Source organism: Rhea americana, unplaced genomic scaffold (assembly GCF_003343005.1).
Source record: "Rhea americana isolate MKP2758 unplaced genomic scaffold, rheAme1 scaffold_1, whole genome shotgun sequence".
NCBI lineage: Eukaryota > Metazoa > Chordata > Aves > Rheiformes > Rheidae > Rhea > Rhea americana.
In genome coordinates, this window is record NW_028185038.1 from 7,534,111 (window position 1) to 7,551,146 (window position 17,036).

Here is a 17,036-nt window from a genome sequence, read left to right on the forward strand (position 1 = left end):
ATATAGTGTATTTTGTGCATAACAACTTCTTAAGTTATTTAACTTGTTTCACAGTAAGTATAGGAAGTTTATATGCTGTATGTTAATAGCATTTATTTATACTCATTTTAAACTAGTATCATTTCTCAACCACACAGCTCTAAACTGGAGACAGCAGAGATAGCATACTCCTAAACACAGTTTAACTGCAAAGTGTAAATGCCTGAAATGATTGTACAGTGATTTTTTTCTTAATATCTTCATGTTTTTCTAGAGCATTATTACCTAAAAAGGGATTTCTTTAGCTTTGCAGGAGCTCGTGGACTCAGCAGGAGCTTGTGAATCAAAAGCTGCATACCTTCCCAAAGCAACCATGTGCTTTGAACACACGTCTCTTGGCTCGGATGGGAATGTGGGCTGACTGGCTTCAGCTGGGTCATGGTCTGCTGTTTCTCAGCTTCCATATATTATTGAGCATGTCTGGGAAAATGTTTGTTTATTTATTTAGCTGTAGTAAAGAGCTGCTTCTCTGACCTTGCTTGTAAATCACTAACACAGAAGTGGGCAGGAAGGTATGAGCAGGGGAGTAAGTAGAGCGGAGGAGTGCTGGGTGCTTAGAAAGCAGGAGCAGAGAGTCTTGCAGTAGGGGAAGGATAGTTCCAGTTGGCTGTTAAAATGGGATCTTTCAATAGTCTATCCACTCATTTCTGTGGAGTGCCCCTTTTTACTCATAATTGTAGTTAAACAAGCTTACTTTAGAAATTAAAAGATAATTAGCTGGTATGTGTATGGATGAAAGACAGCTTCAGTGGTCCAAACAGTGCTTCTGAATGGAGAGAGACTGATCCCTCCTCCTCGCTCCCTGTGTAGGGTAACTCACCCTTGGCCAGCGGAGGGCTTCAGGGCTCAGCAGGTTAAAGAAAACAACCGCCTCACTGCTGTGTTTGGGGCCAGGCTAGCTTAAAAATGTCCCTTATACTGCACTTATCTCCTCAAAGCGAGGTAGCATTTTTGCTAATGATTCCCTGCTAATTGTTCCATCTTTGCCCTGCAAATCGCCGCTGCCGCCACTTTGCCCGCTTGGTCTTGGTCTTTATCTTGTCATGTGGGACCTGGAAAGCTTTTAAGGCATTTGCTTGCTTGAGGTGCAGCTTTTGTTACGCGCTGCTTAGGGACCTCTCTCAGGCTTCTCATCCAGGACCTGTTGTGTTAGAGGCTGTACAAAGCAAAACCCCTCCCTGGAGCCAGAGATGGGAGCGTGCAGAGCTCTTAATCCTGCTCTGTGGTAGCAAATAGTCATGAAGTATCTGCAGTCTGGACAACAGTGATTTTTTAAGCGTCATGGTGAAGGAAAGCTCTTTAAGGAGAGGTATAAGCAATAGTGAAATGGCTGTGGGAGGATCATGGAGAAAACTCGCAAGCCTGAGGGGCAGCATGGAAGAAATCCATGCTTATGGTTGGCCTTAAAAATTGGAGAGGATAGTGAAGGCTGACACAACAGGTCAGTCATGCAAAAATTTACATCTCATGATGAAAGTGAGACTGTGGAGGACCCAGAAGCTGCAGACATGTAATTGTGTAGTTGCGCAGCAAGAGGAAAGATGAGAATAGAAGAATGAAGAGACTTGGAAAAGCCTAGAGGGCAGCTGTTCTCTCATGGGTACAAGCAAGACGAGATTTAATTTGTGAAGGTGAAATGAGATGTGAGATGGACAACAATTCTCAGAAGATCAAGCTTTGATGCTTATCAGATGAGATCTGCAAGATCTGTCTACTCTGAATCAGAGCATCTAGAGAAGTGGAAGTGGAAGGGAACAGGCATCAGTGACAGCTGGTGGCAGCAACCACGGTGATGGGAAAAGTGGGTGCTAGAAGAAAACTGGAGGAGAAATGACTTGTTTAAGCCAAATGGAGTTTGAACTAGTGCCCAGGGAACTATGAGGAGAAAGAAACAGTAACACCTTGGTTTGTGCAGGAGGAGACAAATAGGGATTATTAGAGCAGGTCTGTGCGATGCTACTAGAGTTTGTTAAAGGAGACTATACAGGGTAGACATGCTGCTATGAGGTGTGGTGGTGGTGGAGAAATCTTGAAATACACAGAAAGGATTAAACAGATAGGAGAAAAACTAGAATAAAGGACCAGCCACAGGAAGAATTTTCAAGAAAGAGAGCGGAGGAAAAGGATCCAGCATTTGATATGTCTGAAAACATCAGAGATTGCTTTCAGAGAGCTTGAGAGAGATGAGCCAAACTGGACAGCCTCAAATGAAATTGCTGGAGATGAACCTAAGAAGTGAGTATAGAGGTGAAAAACAAATATCAAATGATTTGGGAGACTGAAAGCTCTAACACTCCTTACCTCCCCACACATACTGTAGATTGCATTGTGAGGAGAAAACAGCTTTAAGGGGAAGAGCAAAAGAAGGAAGCAAGGTGGAGAGCATAGTTGGGATGGAATTGCGAGGGCAAGCAGAGAAACTTGAGGAGAAAAGAAAAATCTATGTGCATCTGATGGAGAAAGACGAGGTTTGGAAAAGGTCAATCGAAGGGGGAAGACAGTGCATTTACACTGTGCAATGATTTAAGATCTCTATGGTAGAGCAAGGGCTGAAGTAGAGGAGAATGAGAGGAGCTGAATCAAAAGTATTTTAGTTCTGCAAGGGGAACCGCTTATTTGGACAGCATTCCCATGAAAGGATCCCTTCTTTCTTTTCCCTTAATGCTCTGAATGTGAAGGTTTAAGACACTTGTGAAACATGCTACTGCCCTTTCTTTAAGGATGAACTATGTGGCACATGTGTAGACTTGCAAAGAAAATCTCCCCAAAACCCTGATACAGAAAAATCCTGTGCTCTAAGCCTCTGCCCATTACCCAGTTGAGCTACAGTGCACAGCTGATTTTGACTTCTGAGCCTAGCTGTGTCTGGGATGTTATCATTTAGACATACATCCAGAAGCTCTGGCTCTCTCTTTCTCAAAGTTTTATCACAATATCTGGTGTCAACAATCTTCTAACGGTGTGCAATTTTATATACACATTCATTGCAGCCATCAGCTCTCCTGACGCATGTAAAACTGGAGAACAATATTAACCTAGCTGCCTTGGACTGAACCACAGTAACACAACAGAACTGACAAATATGAGATGGGGTTGATAGATACAAGCCCAAAGGCAAGGGGATTCACTGTCTGAGGGCTTTTTATAGTAACATAAGTGCAAACCGTAAGTTTAAAAATTATTTAAAATGACAGTGTGCAATAAAACTTTCTAATAAGCTGTGGATAAGTACATTTCCTGTATTATAGGGTTCTCGGTAGGTTCAGGCTGGAAATAAGGGGTCTCTAGCTGGCGCTCTAGTCAACTAGCATTTTCCCATAGCATGAGTAGCTCCGAATGATGAAGCTCTTCCTATAGCATAACACCTGACATGTTGCAGCCAAAGAGAGAAAACCAGAGCACCCCTGAGCAAAGAGATGGTTACAGTGGAGAAAAATTATTAAAGAAAATAGACTAAAAAGGAGAGTGTGAGGAGAAGAAAGAAGAGCAAGGAGCTAAGGACTTTGGATAATGAAGATCTGATGTAATTGAGTGAATACGTAAACCTATACGCTTGCATGCAATTATCATTTTCAGCCTTAATAAATATGTTTGAGGGAGGAGAAGTAGCACCTCATCTATATAAGCAAGATGCAATTGCTGTGGCCCTTCACCGAAGAAGGGTCTTTTGCACAATCTTCAAACGTTCTTTAAATGTTACCTGAGGAATTAACACAGTAGCTTATGCTGTATGGACTAAAAAGCAGGGTTAAATGCAAGGAACGCATTAAATGGGACCCAGCATAGCTAGGGCAAACCAGTGCAATGTACTGGCAGGCCTTCTGGAGCCCTCAGCATATTTTATGCCTGTTATGACAGTTAGAAAGTCTGTGAAGTGGTTAGTAATAATCTTAAATAATCTCCAGTAAAGGCCATGCTCTTTCTGATATGACTTTTGTGACTGTTTCAGCACAAGCACTAAATCAAAGCACTTGTTTGTTGAGTGTCCTGTGTTTGGCCCTCAGTTAAAGCTGGAAAATCCCACTTTTTTTCTCTGCTGTGATAGTGCAGTATCCCCAGTCACCCTCAAGAGCTGTACCAAATGCTGAACTTTACCACCTCTAAGTCTGTATGTGGCAAAAGCTTAGCATTCCTGGTCTTAATACAGTTACTGAGTGAATAAAATCTTGTTAGACTGGAGCACATAGAGAAACAACCTGAACTTCTGGGATAAAATATATTCCCTTGAAGAGACCTAGCTGAAAGCATTTTCTGTTTTGCTCTATTAATGAAGCTTGATTGTTGTTACTGTAACACCTGACTTCTTTAACCAGTACACCAACTCTCCTTCGTAGGCCACTGAAAATACACTGTATCTTCATGAAGAACTTACTGTAATGAAGCCAAGTTAAGAGATTAGTTTTGCATTTTGGCTTAAATCCTGCAAACAGTTCTGTGAGTAACTTATGCATATAAGCAGCCATAGGAGGCTCAATGCAGCTATTCACACGCACAGTTAAGCATGCACATAAATGTTTGCACTTCTGGGGCTCTAATAAGGAGGGTTGTTAGTTCAGTGCTTTCCTGTGCAACTGAGCTCTGCAGATGCCTGCTAGTGAAGTGAAAGATCTGTCTTTCATATCTACAAGTTCCCACTTTGATCAACAAAGTTGTAGTCTGTTATGGAGATCATAGGGAAGAAAATTGACTTTTCAGATAGGTAGGGCCAGAACACTGGACAGCTTGAATTTGGTAAGAAGATGACGCAATGGGAGATAAAAGCCCTATGGTGTCTATTTGCAGTAGCTGTTGTCCCCTTGCTTACTAAAGCAAATTATTTCATGATTCACTGTGCATGCTTTTTGCATGGCCTGATCAGAACTTTGTAGTATCACTTGCACATTTTGTTATCATTGCTGCCTAGTACATTTCCCATTTTGGGATTTCACTCTTAGGAAGCTTCTATCTTTTGTGCACTGAACACTGAATTATTTTGCTTTAAATGAAAGGCAATTGGGTCCTGTGTAGCCTAATTTCACTTTACTGCAATATCTAAGCATATTTAAAATTAACATTTAAAGGCTGTCAATTTTGTTAGAAACTAGTCACTTCTGACGTATATCTCATTAGACATTATCTGAAAACTGGCAGATCAAAGCAATAGCAAGCTATAAAATGGAGCCCATAAATAAAAGGGGAAGAAATAGCCTGCATCACTGAGAACACTGACAGGAATGCAAGGTTACATCTCCCGTTGAGAACAGTCCATTCCATCACTCTTCTTGAAAAAGCACTTGTCTGTTTTTTTTGTTGTTGTTTTTTAACATATATACACGCACAAGTTTAATTAGAAAATGAGTCATCAACCTGAGTCACGAGAGAATTCTGTGGAGAGTAATTTGTGAGCACCTAAAAATGCAAAGTTACAGCACAAAACCCTTGACCCAAAATGCTGTCGTACAATGTCGTGATCTCTGCAAGGTGCATAGTAAGAAGTGAATGTATCAAAGGTGCAAAGAGGAGTGTGTAGCTCGGGAGGTGAAGCTCAGAAGTAGTAAGAACTGAACTGTAGCAAGCAGAGAGAGGAAACTATAGTTGCCTGTTGGTAATAAAAGACCAAACTGAACTTGTTAAGCAGGTTCCAGTTTTGTAAGATCTACAGAATAAGAGGTGTGGTTAAGTAACAGGAATGCAATACAAGGAAGATGCCTCTCGAAACAAATTGGTGGGGTTTAAGTTTGTATAAAATGCACAATTGTGCACTAGCTGTTTTTTTTTCTTTTTGTTTTCAGTGTTTTTTTTTTTTCCAAGAACAGGCCCTAGGAGATTACTCCCCACAGCACAAGAAGAATTTATGCTAGGTCCTAATGAGGACAAAATGATTCTCAAAATGCCCGAGAGGTGGGTGAAGGAGGTAGAGAAATGAAGAATGGCAAGTTGAAAGTACTATGTTTTCACATGTACATTTTGAAACCATAAAGTGACACCTGAATAGAGGCACTTTATGGTATTATTACCATGTCATGAATATGTATTTATCTAAATGTTTAGTAACATGTAATCCACTGATAAGAAAGAAATGATGCAAGTAATAACTTCGATAATGTAAATCAACATTTATTATGCTTTATGAATAGTGGAACAACTAATAATTCTGAAAAGTGTTGCTGAACAGCCCTCTCCCCTTCTGTGTCCTTAGGCAGTAAATAAATGCAAGTTCAGTGATGCTGGCAAGAGCAATGAAATAAATATTTTCATCCACTCTTTCTGGAAACTAATTTTCAGACTCTACAAAAATACTTCTACAAATTAGCTCTTTGCATTTTGGACAGTGTGATGCTGCTGTTCAAGGCTCTTCCGAGTTTGCCTTGCCCTTGTTTCTCCAATTCACATTTTCAGATTAGGAAAACTAAACTTAATCCCAGGCAATGATTCTACAACAAGAAGGTTGGTTTGAGACTCTTCAGTAGAAATACCTCTTGGTTCATAAAAAAAAGGGTTTTCTCTTTTTCTTATTCAAAAAATGAAAGGAAGTTAGAGCGCTTTCAAATCTCAAGAAACAGAAAGCCTTCTCTTGGTGACAATTTCAGACTGGCTATACTAGCCAAAAAGCTTCTTTTCCTGATCTGCTTGACTAGTCTCCAGGCTGCAGTTCATCCTGTTGATTCACCCTGCGTGCCGGAGATTGTGCTTTCTGGAGGGCTTACTGCCCTATTAAGATACAGTCCGTCCTTTGGTTTATCCACAGCCCCAAGACCGTATGTGATATTTCTTTAAGAAGTGACCAGCACTTGTTACAAAACTGAATGCTTTGTTTTATCTGCGTTTGGACAATTCAGGGCTCCTCTCTTCACCCACTCTGAAAGCATGTACTGTCATCAAGAGCTAACAACTAATAGGAAATTAATTCACTGACTTCCTCACAGCTGCTACCATTCCTAATGCTTTCACAAACCACGGCAGTGTGTTGCTGTGTCTACCTAATTTAATATTCAAAACAACGAAGCAAATACCCACTCTGTTAATGACCAAAATACAGGTAGCTGTAAGATTCTGGAAAAGGACACCGGAGTCCACGACTTCTTGTGAACTCGGGATGCACTTCAGTTACTTTGCTCAGAAAGCTAGCCAAAGTCAATTTTTATCTCAATAGTATTTACAGGGATTACTGAAGCAAGCCCTGTCTCTCCTTTCCGTGATAAGGCCCCCTTCACGCGGGAAGGAGTCGTCCGCTTGTGTCCCTCTCTTCTCCTCTCCTCTCCTCTCCTTCCCCTCGTTCCCGACAGCTGCAACCGAAGCGGCGCAGGGGAGCTTTGCTCGGAGCAGCTCTGCAGTGGGGTGACGAATCTCTTCCGCGCGTTTCCTGGGATCTGGGGCTGTCCGTCACRTAGGCTTCGCGGTCCGGCTTCTAAGCCAGGGCAAGACCGTGCAAGTAGTAACATACGCCACAACTGCTGTTTCACGTGAACAGGCCGGGAGGAGCCAGGTTATTGCCATGTCGAAGGCGGGGCTCAAGCTTTGATAGAGATGCATCGGAGTTACAGCAGCGTTACTCACTCCAGCATGACTGGGTTCTGAAGTCCAGCGCAGATATTTAAAATTCTGGGTGCCCTTATTTAATGAAACTATGTTCTTTTGAGAACTACAAGATCTTGCTAGCCTGAAGTCTCCATGAGCTGCTTTTCTAATTCCATGGTCTAGAGACTTCAGGTACAATTATCTACCAATTATGTTGCTACATCAGAGAAAATCCAAATGATGTTAAGGCAAATGTGTTTTTACCTGCAACAATTTATCTTGAATAACTGTGTTGCAGAATTACCAGGGCAACTGATCTGAAGAGCTGCTGCTACTAATGTGGAACAAAAAATACAAATAAACAGGAAGCTATTTACTGTATTTTTTAAGTTTGTTTCTTACATGAGTGAAAAACTGAAGTGAGCAGTGAAAGATTAACTAGTAGTTAATCTACAAACAAGTGCCAGTCTCTAAGACACAAAATTTGAATTTCATACAACCAAAAGTACTCCAAAGAACTGTTTCTTAAGAAGCACAGATACTAAATGACCAGAGATAGGAGGACAAGAATCATCAGGAAATGGATCTGAATTTCATTTTTAAAACGGAACTATAGCAACCTATTGAGAAATACATCAGTTCTCATTGCAAAAAGTGTTAGAAATAGAGGGAAGAAATGACTGTTCAAACCAGTTGTTTTTGAGAGCTGCCTTTAACTATTCCACTCTAAATGCATGCGAGTTTGGCCAGCAGTGTATACCTCTTCTGTACCCTCGTGCCCTTCTAAACGGCAGAACGTCCCCGATCGGCCACTCCGCTCCCTTTGCTCCTCGTGGCTGAGATGGGGTTTCAGTCTGTAATTCAATGCATCTCTTCTGCTGCTGACCTTAAGTCTGACAGTAAAACCAGGTACGCGTAGCTAGCGGGAACTGCTCGTTAGTTAACGAGCATTCTTACAGGCTTTAGTTTGGGGAAATCTGTAACTCTCAACAATGGACTTTTTTTCTTATTTTTTGAGGTTCAGCTGGAGCTGACTGATGTTAACCTGTTATTTTTAAGTACTACCCTTCCGCACGGCAGCCTTCCCTGGCTTTGTTTCTTCAGAGGGGTGCGCTACCTTAAAGCTTTCACAACTGCAGCAAGGCTGATGCAGTATTTTCCCGAAAGGATGGTAAAAAGCAGAGCCATGATTGCAGTGCCTGTTTGGACACAATTTCTAGGTGATTAGGTACTGTCTCTTCCTCAGGGAAAGCACCCTGATGTGCTTCAGCCTGAGTGGTCTTCCCTGCTTGCGAACATCTGGCTCCAAATCACCTTCCCCGGTTCCAGCTCAGGCTCCTGCTACAATTCTGCTCGTACTGGAGGTAGCGGAAGGAGGTTAGAAACTTTTATTTGAAAGTGGTGAAAACAGCAGGGATGGATGTAAGAGCTGTGTACCCATCCATGCGTGGATACCGCGTTGTAACACTAAGAAGACACTGTAGTGACTTCACTGATGATTTCTTTAGCACTTGCTGCTTCAGCCCTATTACCCCTTATGCTTTTTTGATTCTGATTCCAGATTTGAAATTGTCCTGTCTGATCTTCCAACAAATGCTACGTACTGCTGTAAATATTACCACAGCAGTGCTGATGGTTGCCATTTTCCCCCCCACCTGTGTTTAGAAGGGATACCCCAGCTTCCACAGTACTCCGACTAGAGCTGTAGTTTTTCTCATTTCCTAAATGATAGCATCATGGACCACTGATTACAAAGAGTCACCAAAGGACTCTTGCTCTGGATGGCACAGGTGAGAGGAATATAGGATTTAATTTAGACAAAGATAGATCTCTCAGCGTATTAATATTCTGGTGCCCTATATATCCGTCTGCCTTCAATCATTTTAGCACACTCCTTTCTTGTCATTAAACTCATATAAAGCATCCATTCTGCTCACGGGTGGCTATTTTCTCTCTCTGTTGCTTTTCTCACCAAAGTTTAAATTCAGTTTAGCCATAACTGAGGAACATTTAGTAATGGTAAGAAGGGGCACAAAAATGCCTGTAGTATAAAATAAACTAACTTTATTCAGTCCTAAGTTCAGCACTACTTTGTTCATGAAAGAGTTGAGCTTGAAAGCCCATCATGCACACACAAATACGCATAAAGTTGCGAAGGTAACCAGGATTGCCCAGACACGGCGAGTCCTGCCTATAGCCTTGGCCTGGGACTCCTTGCCTTCTCTCCTGCTCCCTGACTGCTCTCTTGATATGCTAATTTTATACACTAAATTACCTCTATGAAGCCTGCAAGATTTTCCTAAGCAAAAAGGCCAAAATCAGACACAGACTTCAAGGCACTGATTTATTTCTTGTCTGTTCCACAGCACATAGGGTTTCTGTCAAATTCCTACTTTTTAACTCTTCTTAGAAGGCTAGAGTTGAAAGCCAAAATGAATCTTTATCACTGCAAGTCTCTGCATCAAGCCGGGAACTCACATGAGATATCCAGTCCAGATTTAAAGATCTCAACTGATAATCAACTACATCCCTAGTAAGTTACTCCTGCAATTAATTATTAGTGATATTTTTAAAGAAACTGCAAAACTGTATGCTTTTTCAGTCTTATTTGCTTCATGTTACTTAATCTCCCCAACTTTTTTTTTTTTTTTTTTTTTTTTTTTTTAATCTATTAAAGAGCAAATGCATTAAACTCTTCCCATGGACACATTTTGATAAAATTACTTTTTTGCGGGAAAAAGTGAATAGGTTAGTTCACATTTGAAAAATACACATCAGAAGAATTCTGTTGTCTCATCTTCATAAAATAATTCTTTGCAAGCTTAAATTTCACCTTAATTTCCATCCAATGCTTCAAAGCATTTCAACATCTCTCTAATTTGCCTAGAGTACTGTTGCAAACCATGCTTCTCTTCTCCAGCAGTTATATACAGCTCTCCCGCACTTAAATCCTTCAAAGTTTTGTTTCTGACACGCTGCTGGCAAGTTCCTAGTGTTATTCAAATTCATGTCCTCTTCTTTTCTCTTTTATTCCCACAGGCTGTCACCACAGTTTTTTCCCTTTTTAGGATAGCCCAGGTACATATGCATATGCTGGCAAGATTGCGTGTGCGCAGGTAGTTGGATTTGGCAGTACCTATGGTCTTACAGGCTCAGAGCACATTGGGCTTTTGGTGCATGGAAGAATAATCTCCATATTCTGCACACCATAACAACTCGTGTGCCTCAGAGTTGTGTGTGTGTTCTGCGTGCACAGATGGTTTCTGCTGCGGTCCCTTGTTGAGCTTACTACATCTGCTAACCTGCAAAGCTCTGACAGATTCCAAAATCTCTTTTTTTTTTTTCCCCTCCAAACCAGCAGCTGAGCAGCTGAAATGAGAGGACATGTCTGGGAAACCTGTACATACGGTAGATTGTGCCTACTGTTTCTGTGAAGAGCCTGTGATTATAAAGGAAGCAAAAGTTGATGATCTAATGATTTGTTCTGGCCTTAAATGCTATAAACCTAATTTTCTTTCTCATGCAATGTATCTCCTTCTGCTTTTTCATCAAGAATGCTTTTTTTATTTTGCATTTATTTGTATTTGAGCTTTTAAAATTAAGTATTCTTCCCTGTCCCCCTAACCTCCCCTCAACATCCCAACCTTTACTTAAAAAAAATTAAGTCCTTGGCATAGGGAAACACATTATAATCCTTACCTACGCACAGCTTGGCCAAGATCAGCTGGCCTAATTCCACCTGAATTCTACGGGCAGCCTTGAATTAGCAAGACGCTCTTAAATTCAAGAGGTAGCAAATATGAAAGAATAAATACAATGATTGCAGTGTTGTCTTCAGACTATCTGAATCTATTTCTTTGCATATTTAATGGTTACTGTGTAAATGAATTCTTAAACAAATATATGTATATAGGAAGAAATAAGACAAATATGTTTAGAGTATATGGCAAAACAGACTAGTAACTGAAGAACTGGGATTTGTGTCCTATACTGTACTTGAATAATACTCAATACACGAGAAGGCTGGAAAATCTACAATAGAGAAGTTTAAAATAGAATTTAAGGAAGAGATTGTAGGTTATGTAGGCATATGCAACTGACTGGAAATTATAAGGATGTTTTCTAATTAACAGACTGATTAGAAAGAACTGGATTAAAATCTCTTGTGAAGATATCCCATTTTTTCAAAAATATCTTGGTATTTTCATTGTCTAGATAAAGTAATGAATTATTAGATTGACAGACATTGATATAAGGATATTTGAGAAAACTAGGATTCACAAAATTCTTCAGTGATGCTATAAAAAAGGTCAAAAAAGTCAAAACAAACCAGAGAAAACTCAGTTGTGAAGTTCAGGGATTCTCCTGTTGTAATAACATTTGTTACTGCCTTTTTTTTWAAAAAAAAACAAACAAAACAAACCAACAACTAAGGATGGGCCAACCACAGTCTTGCTCTAGCAGCAAGAAGATTTAGATTCTGTGTTGTTTTTTTAAAATAAGTACAGTAGGATTTGACGAATAAATCCTAATATGGTCTGACCCTGAAATGATTTAAGTGGAGGTAACTATTGTGGTAGTGATCTTAAGGAAAATGAAAAAAAATGACTATCTGTGTAACTATCCGTGCAGACCAGAAGATTAGGGTAATATCTTGATATTAAATGCTAATGAGCAGTATATGAATCTATAAAAACTCCAAAGTCATAAACCTGCAGCTTCATTCATGCCACAGCAACTTCACATGCAGAAAATTATTTTCAAAAAATAAACATTTATGGATGAAGGACAGTAAATTGGGTAAGGCTTTTTTCAGTGTTTTTTTTCTGAATTCAAGGAAATAGAGATTTGCTTGACTTGCAGCCTGCTGTTTCCATGCTTATGCTTTAATCATTAATTATGTTCCTATTATATTGAAAAATCCAATGGATGTTTCAAATAGTTTAAATATTTGAATGCTTAAAAAAACCAAAGCAAGTCATCTTTTTAGGTGCAAGAAAATATTGTTTGTGTGTGTTACTTTTTTTCAAGTTTGCTCCATTGCTGTGATTATTATACTTCAGAAGAGAAATACAGGATCTAAGGCATTCCACATGTTAAATACAAGTTGTGTGTGGAGGAAGCTGAAAACTTTGACTTAAAAATGAAGCTTCTCTGATTTTTTTTTAATAAATCCCATTTTTACATGGTGAAAATGTATTTGTAAATACAATCTTACGCACAAAAGGCTGTTTTTTTTCAGCTCATTTCCAAAGGTGAATAAATTTACTAGTAATGAATTGTAGGAAAAATTAATAACAGTAAAAGTTACATTTAATAAATTTTGCAGACAAAACCCAGTACAAATATATCTAAGTGTTATCAAATGTTTTAAATTTATTTTTGGCACAATTATTTGTATGTATAAATTAGAAACTGAACAGATGCCAAACCAAGGAAATCAGTGGATAGGAATCAAACTGTTGAAACTATGAAGAGATTAAGCAATGTTTCTGGGTATTATATTTTTACTTGTTGACATCAGTAAGGCTCTGGAGCATCACCTTGCTAGGTAGTTAAGAGCATCAAAAAAAAAACCCAATTTAATATGATCAGATCCTATTAAAAGACCACTTACCTGTTTTTTTACGTATTATATGCTATGTCTGAAATTTGACAATTTTTTTAAGTATATACATATACACTAACCTGCTTAAAGTTGCAATCATTAGAAGTATTTCCATAGTTCTTGAAACAAAATTAAATAAATATTTTGATTATTAATATCAGTATTCAATACTTCATAATTTTTCTAACTAAAATTACAACCCTTTTATAATAAGTAGGCCAAAATTCTGGTAAGCTTTTCTTTAATGTATGTTGGACATYTGGACTAATATATCTGGCATTTTTACCTTCTTGGTTTTGGTCTTTTAGATTTTCATAGCCTAGAAAATGTTCACAGATTTCCTTAAGTGCATATAAAATTATAGAGAAAATCACAGTTTCCATAATCAGTTTAAATTCTTCTTCCAAGACAGGTAAGCTTCCACTGTTTCTGTATTCATGGATTCTCTATCTTGCTGCAGTCATTCCACAAATGATTGATTTCCACAAAACTCAATGAGTTCATCAGTCTCTGTGCAGCCACTGTGGAGGACTGGAGTTACAACATGAGATACTGCTATATTTCTCTGTAATAGTTTGGTTTTGGGGGCAACATTTTTTATAGTGTTTCTCTAGGTTGCATTGTTTTATTATAAGCATATATATTCTGCTTTTTTCTCTTAAAGACAGAACAAATTTGTGATTTTAACTTGTATTCTGTACAGTCTTGTGTTTGAGGTACGGCTCTTTCAGAGCTTTGTACTGCTTTTGGATTTCCAGTGAAGTAAAATATTGCATGTAGTATTGAATTTAATGTTCTCTTTTTAATGTACTACTAAAGACAGCATAATCATTCAGCCTTCTCTCTCCTTCAAAATGGTTTGTATTTACCCCTTAACTCCTTTTTTTTCCCCTCCAAAACTACTTCTTATTCTGAAGCATTTTTTGTTTGTCACTTTGACAGTCTCTTGCTCAGAAGAGTCTGGTTGTTGTGTATGTGTGAGCACACAAAGTACAATTAAAGTAAAAAGAAGTTCAAAGGAAGAGGCATTGAAATTTGGCTTAAATATTTTAGAATGAAGGTTCACCATGAATATGGCTTAGCAATTTAATGTATCCATGTGATCAACGACAAAATAAGTGACAGGAACAACACCTAATTCTGTAGTGTGAACACAGTACTTRCCAGGCTAGCAGCCAGTTGGCAGTAGGATTGTGAGAACTTAAACCCAGAACTAGCTTCAGAATTCCAAGCATCGTATAATTTACCTTGCCGACAAATGGGTATGAGATAGCATGAAAAAACCTCCAAACATTAGTCATGCTACCCTCCAACAAACAATAATTATAATAGGGTACTATGTCACCTTGCTTTACTTCTGAATTTTCTAAAGAATGAACTAATAAAAACTTGGCTTAATCTTACAAGCATAGTATGCTACTTTGAAAAGCAAAAAACCCTAATAGTTTGACTGAAGTTTAGTAGCATACTGTCTACTGTTAAATTTTGCTGTACATTTATTACTTTAGGTGTCATCTTTAAAATCTCAGCCCTGACTTCCCCCATACTTACACCAATTTTGTCTTTACATGTGTTTTAACATTAATCTCTTTCATTATGATTCCATGCTTTATTTTTGATTTAGAAATCTAACAAGTCTAGAAAGACTAGAAGTTTAGAAATATGATTTCATTTGTCTTAACTATTAATTGCATTAGTGTTAAGTGTACATTCAGAAGTATTCAGATATTTGCATACATAATTAGCCTAATAAATCTTGAAAAGGTCGTGCATGGAACAAGCCTTCAGCAGAAACATAATCTTGCGCTCTTAGATGACTTTGGTATTTCACAAGGATTGTGGCCAATATAGTCCTGAGAGCTTGATCCACGGAGCTCAGCAGATCACAGGACTCTATTTGGTGACGGTCTCTGCCAGCCACAATGCTACGCTGACAGCTTGTGCTTGTTCCAGACTATAAGGGGATTCGACAATGATATGTCCTGGTGGAATTACTACTGAGTGCTAAGCTACACTTTGCAGAAATACTCTGGCTATTCTGCCAATTTCCTTGGTCCAAAAGCACAACCTAGCATTTACTCTAGCTGAAGAGCTACAGTAAAGTTCCTAACTAGAACTGGACTGGGAAACGCTGTTTTTCTACTGTTGAGAGTTCCTAAAGATGAGAGTGTGAAAAATGTATTATCTAATCCTAAGTATAAATTTATTGAATGGATTGAACATACCGTTCATTTGGTATCAGTACCAGCAGGGAAGTAAGATTAACCTGTTTTTAAAACCTGCTAAGTGCTGGAGTAGCATGAAGTATCTAAAATTCCTTGTTTTAGAAATATTAAAATGCATAGGTTGTTCTTTCTGATTTACGCAGGTAGTAAATCTGTGAGGGAGCTAGAGATGACCTTCTCAGTTTTAGGCCTAGCCTAGTTATGCCAGCAAATACAGGTAGCTTTTTACCTTGTAGCTGTTCTTCCGCTTGGATTGGATGTTAAGTGAATCGTGCTCAAATATGTCATGAAATGTTTTTTTCTGTGCTTTGATAGATGCCGTGTCTCCCACCATCAGATCCAGAAACATAGCTTGAGGATCCATTATTACAGCAGTGAAACTAGAATCAGAGGAAGAACACTACTTGTAACAGAGCTGACAGGATATAAAGTATTTATTCTGAGATGAATGTTCAACTGTATTCACCCTGGCTTATGACTGATCAAAAAAGAGGAGGTGCCCAGTGCTAGGAGCAAATTTAGTCTAAGGCTAATCAGCTGCAGTTCAAATGAAAGTAGAATGTGAAGAATGAAACAAAACAACAAAAAAAACCCCAAACCTACCCAACCAACCAAAATCCCAAACATCAGAAATTTCACCCTCCCAAAGATATGACAAAGCAACTTAATTTGGGCAGCAGTCTGGCAGATATAGTCAACTTGGTAGTTAATTTGTTCCTTCTCTTATGACAAGGATTGACAAGATTGACCTGCACAGCAGCCTGGCAACGGAAAAACTCCAGGGACCACGCTTATCTTTTTGTTCATTTCTGTGACTGCTCCCTGCATACAACATGGTTTGGGAGAATTTCAGTAGACAGCACCTGAGCAGCAGCTCTCAGCCTGGGTGCCAAAGGCAGCAGTAAGGGCCTCCTATCCATGACTCCCGTCTTCAAGGCTGTGCTGCTTTTGCCTTGGAGGAAGCAGAACTGCAATCTCCTTACCCAAGCAATAACGGCTGGATGTCAGCGATCTTGCCGGCGCCCGACAGCTGAATACGCTAGTGAGATGGCGCATCACAGAGCAGCAGGCACTGATATTTGCCTTCATCAAACCAGGCCCACAGGTGAGTCCAGCTTTTAAGCTCGCTTCCTCTGCTAATTGGGGAGCACACGGGAAACGGGCTGAACCAGGCGTGCTGCTGCAGCCTCAGTTTTCTACACAAAGCGTCTATGAAAACAAATCCTTGCAGCATCAGGACTGAAGGTTTACCCTGAGCGCTGTGGTGGCTCTTGCTCAAGAGACGACATAACCTCCCAGGCTCCTGTCAGCACAATCCCCTAGGACATGCCCCACTCCGAACTTCCCTTATTTTTGAACAAAAACCTTTCCCAAGCGCAGCTAGTGGAACCTTTCCCTGCTAGTGGAAGCAGGTGCTGGCTGAGGGGCTGCAAGGATTCCCCTCAGCCGTCCTCGCAGCGAACAGAGCCAGGAAGGAGCCCCAAAGCCCGAAGAATTAGAAGGAAAACAGCGCCCGGCGCGCCCGCACCTCCACCAGCTGCCGTACTGCGCCACCGCCGCCCGCAGAAGCGGCTCCGCGGACGGCGGCCCCTCGGGCCCGGGCCCGGGCCCGGGCCCCGCCCGCCATCTCGCGAGCGGCTGCCCGCCTCCCTTCCCCACCCCCCGGC

The 17,036-nt window shown here is 39.9% G+C and overlaps 1 long non-coding RNA gene across 4 annotated transcripts; it reads right to left on the reverse strand.

Moving 5' to 3' along the window:
• Positions 1 to 12,888: 12,888 nt before the first annotated feature.
• On the reverse strand, positions 12,889 to 16,987 carry LOC146601817 (uncharacterized). 4 transcript variants are annotated; one of them, XR_014895037.1, is made up of 3 exons: positions 16,621 to 16,987; positions 16,353 to 16,505; positions 12,889 to 13,665 (listed from the first exon to the last, which is right to left on the reverse strand). It is a non-coding gene; the product is annotated as an uncharacterized LOC146601817 (long non-coding RNA). The 4 variants fall into 4 exon arrangements; XR_014895035.1 differs by adding an exon at positions 15,599 to 15,749 and having other exon boundaries at positions 16,353 to 16,987; XR_014895036.1 differs by adding an exon at positions 15,599 to 15,784 and having other exon boundaries at positions 16,353 to 16,987.
• Between the last annotated feature and the right edge of the window lie 49 nt (positions 16,988 to 17,036).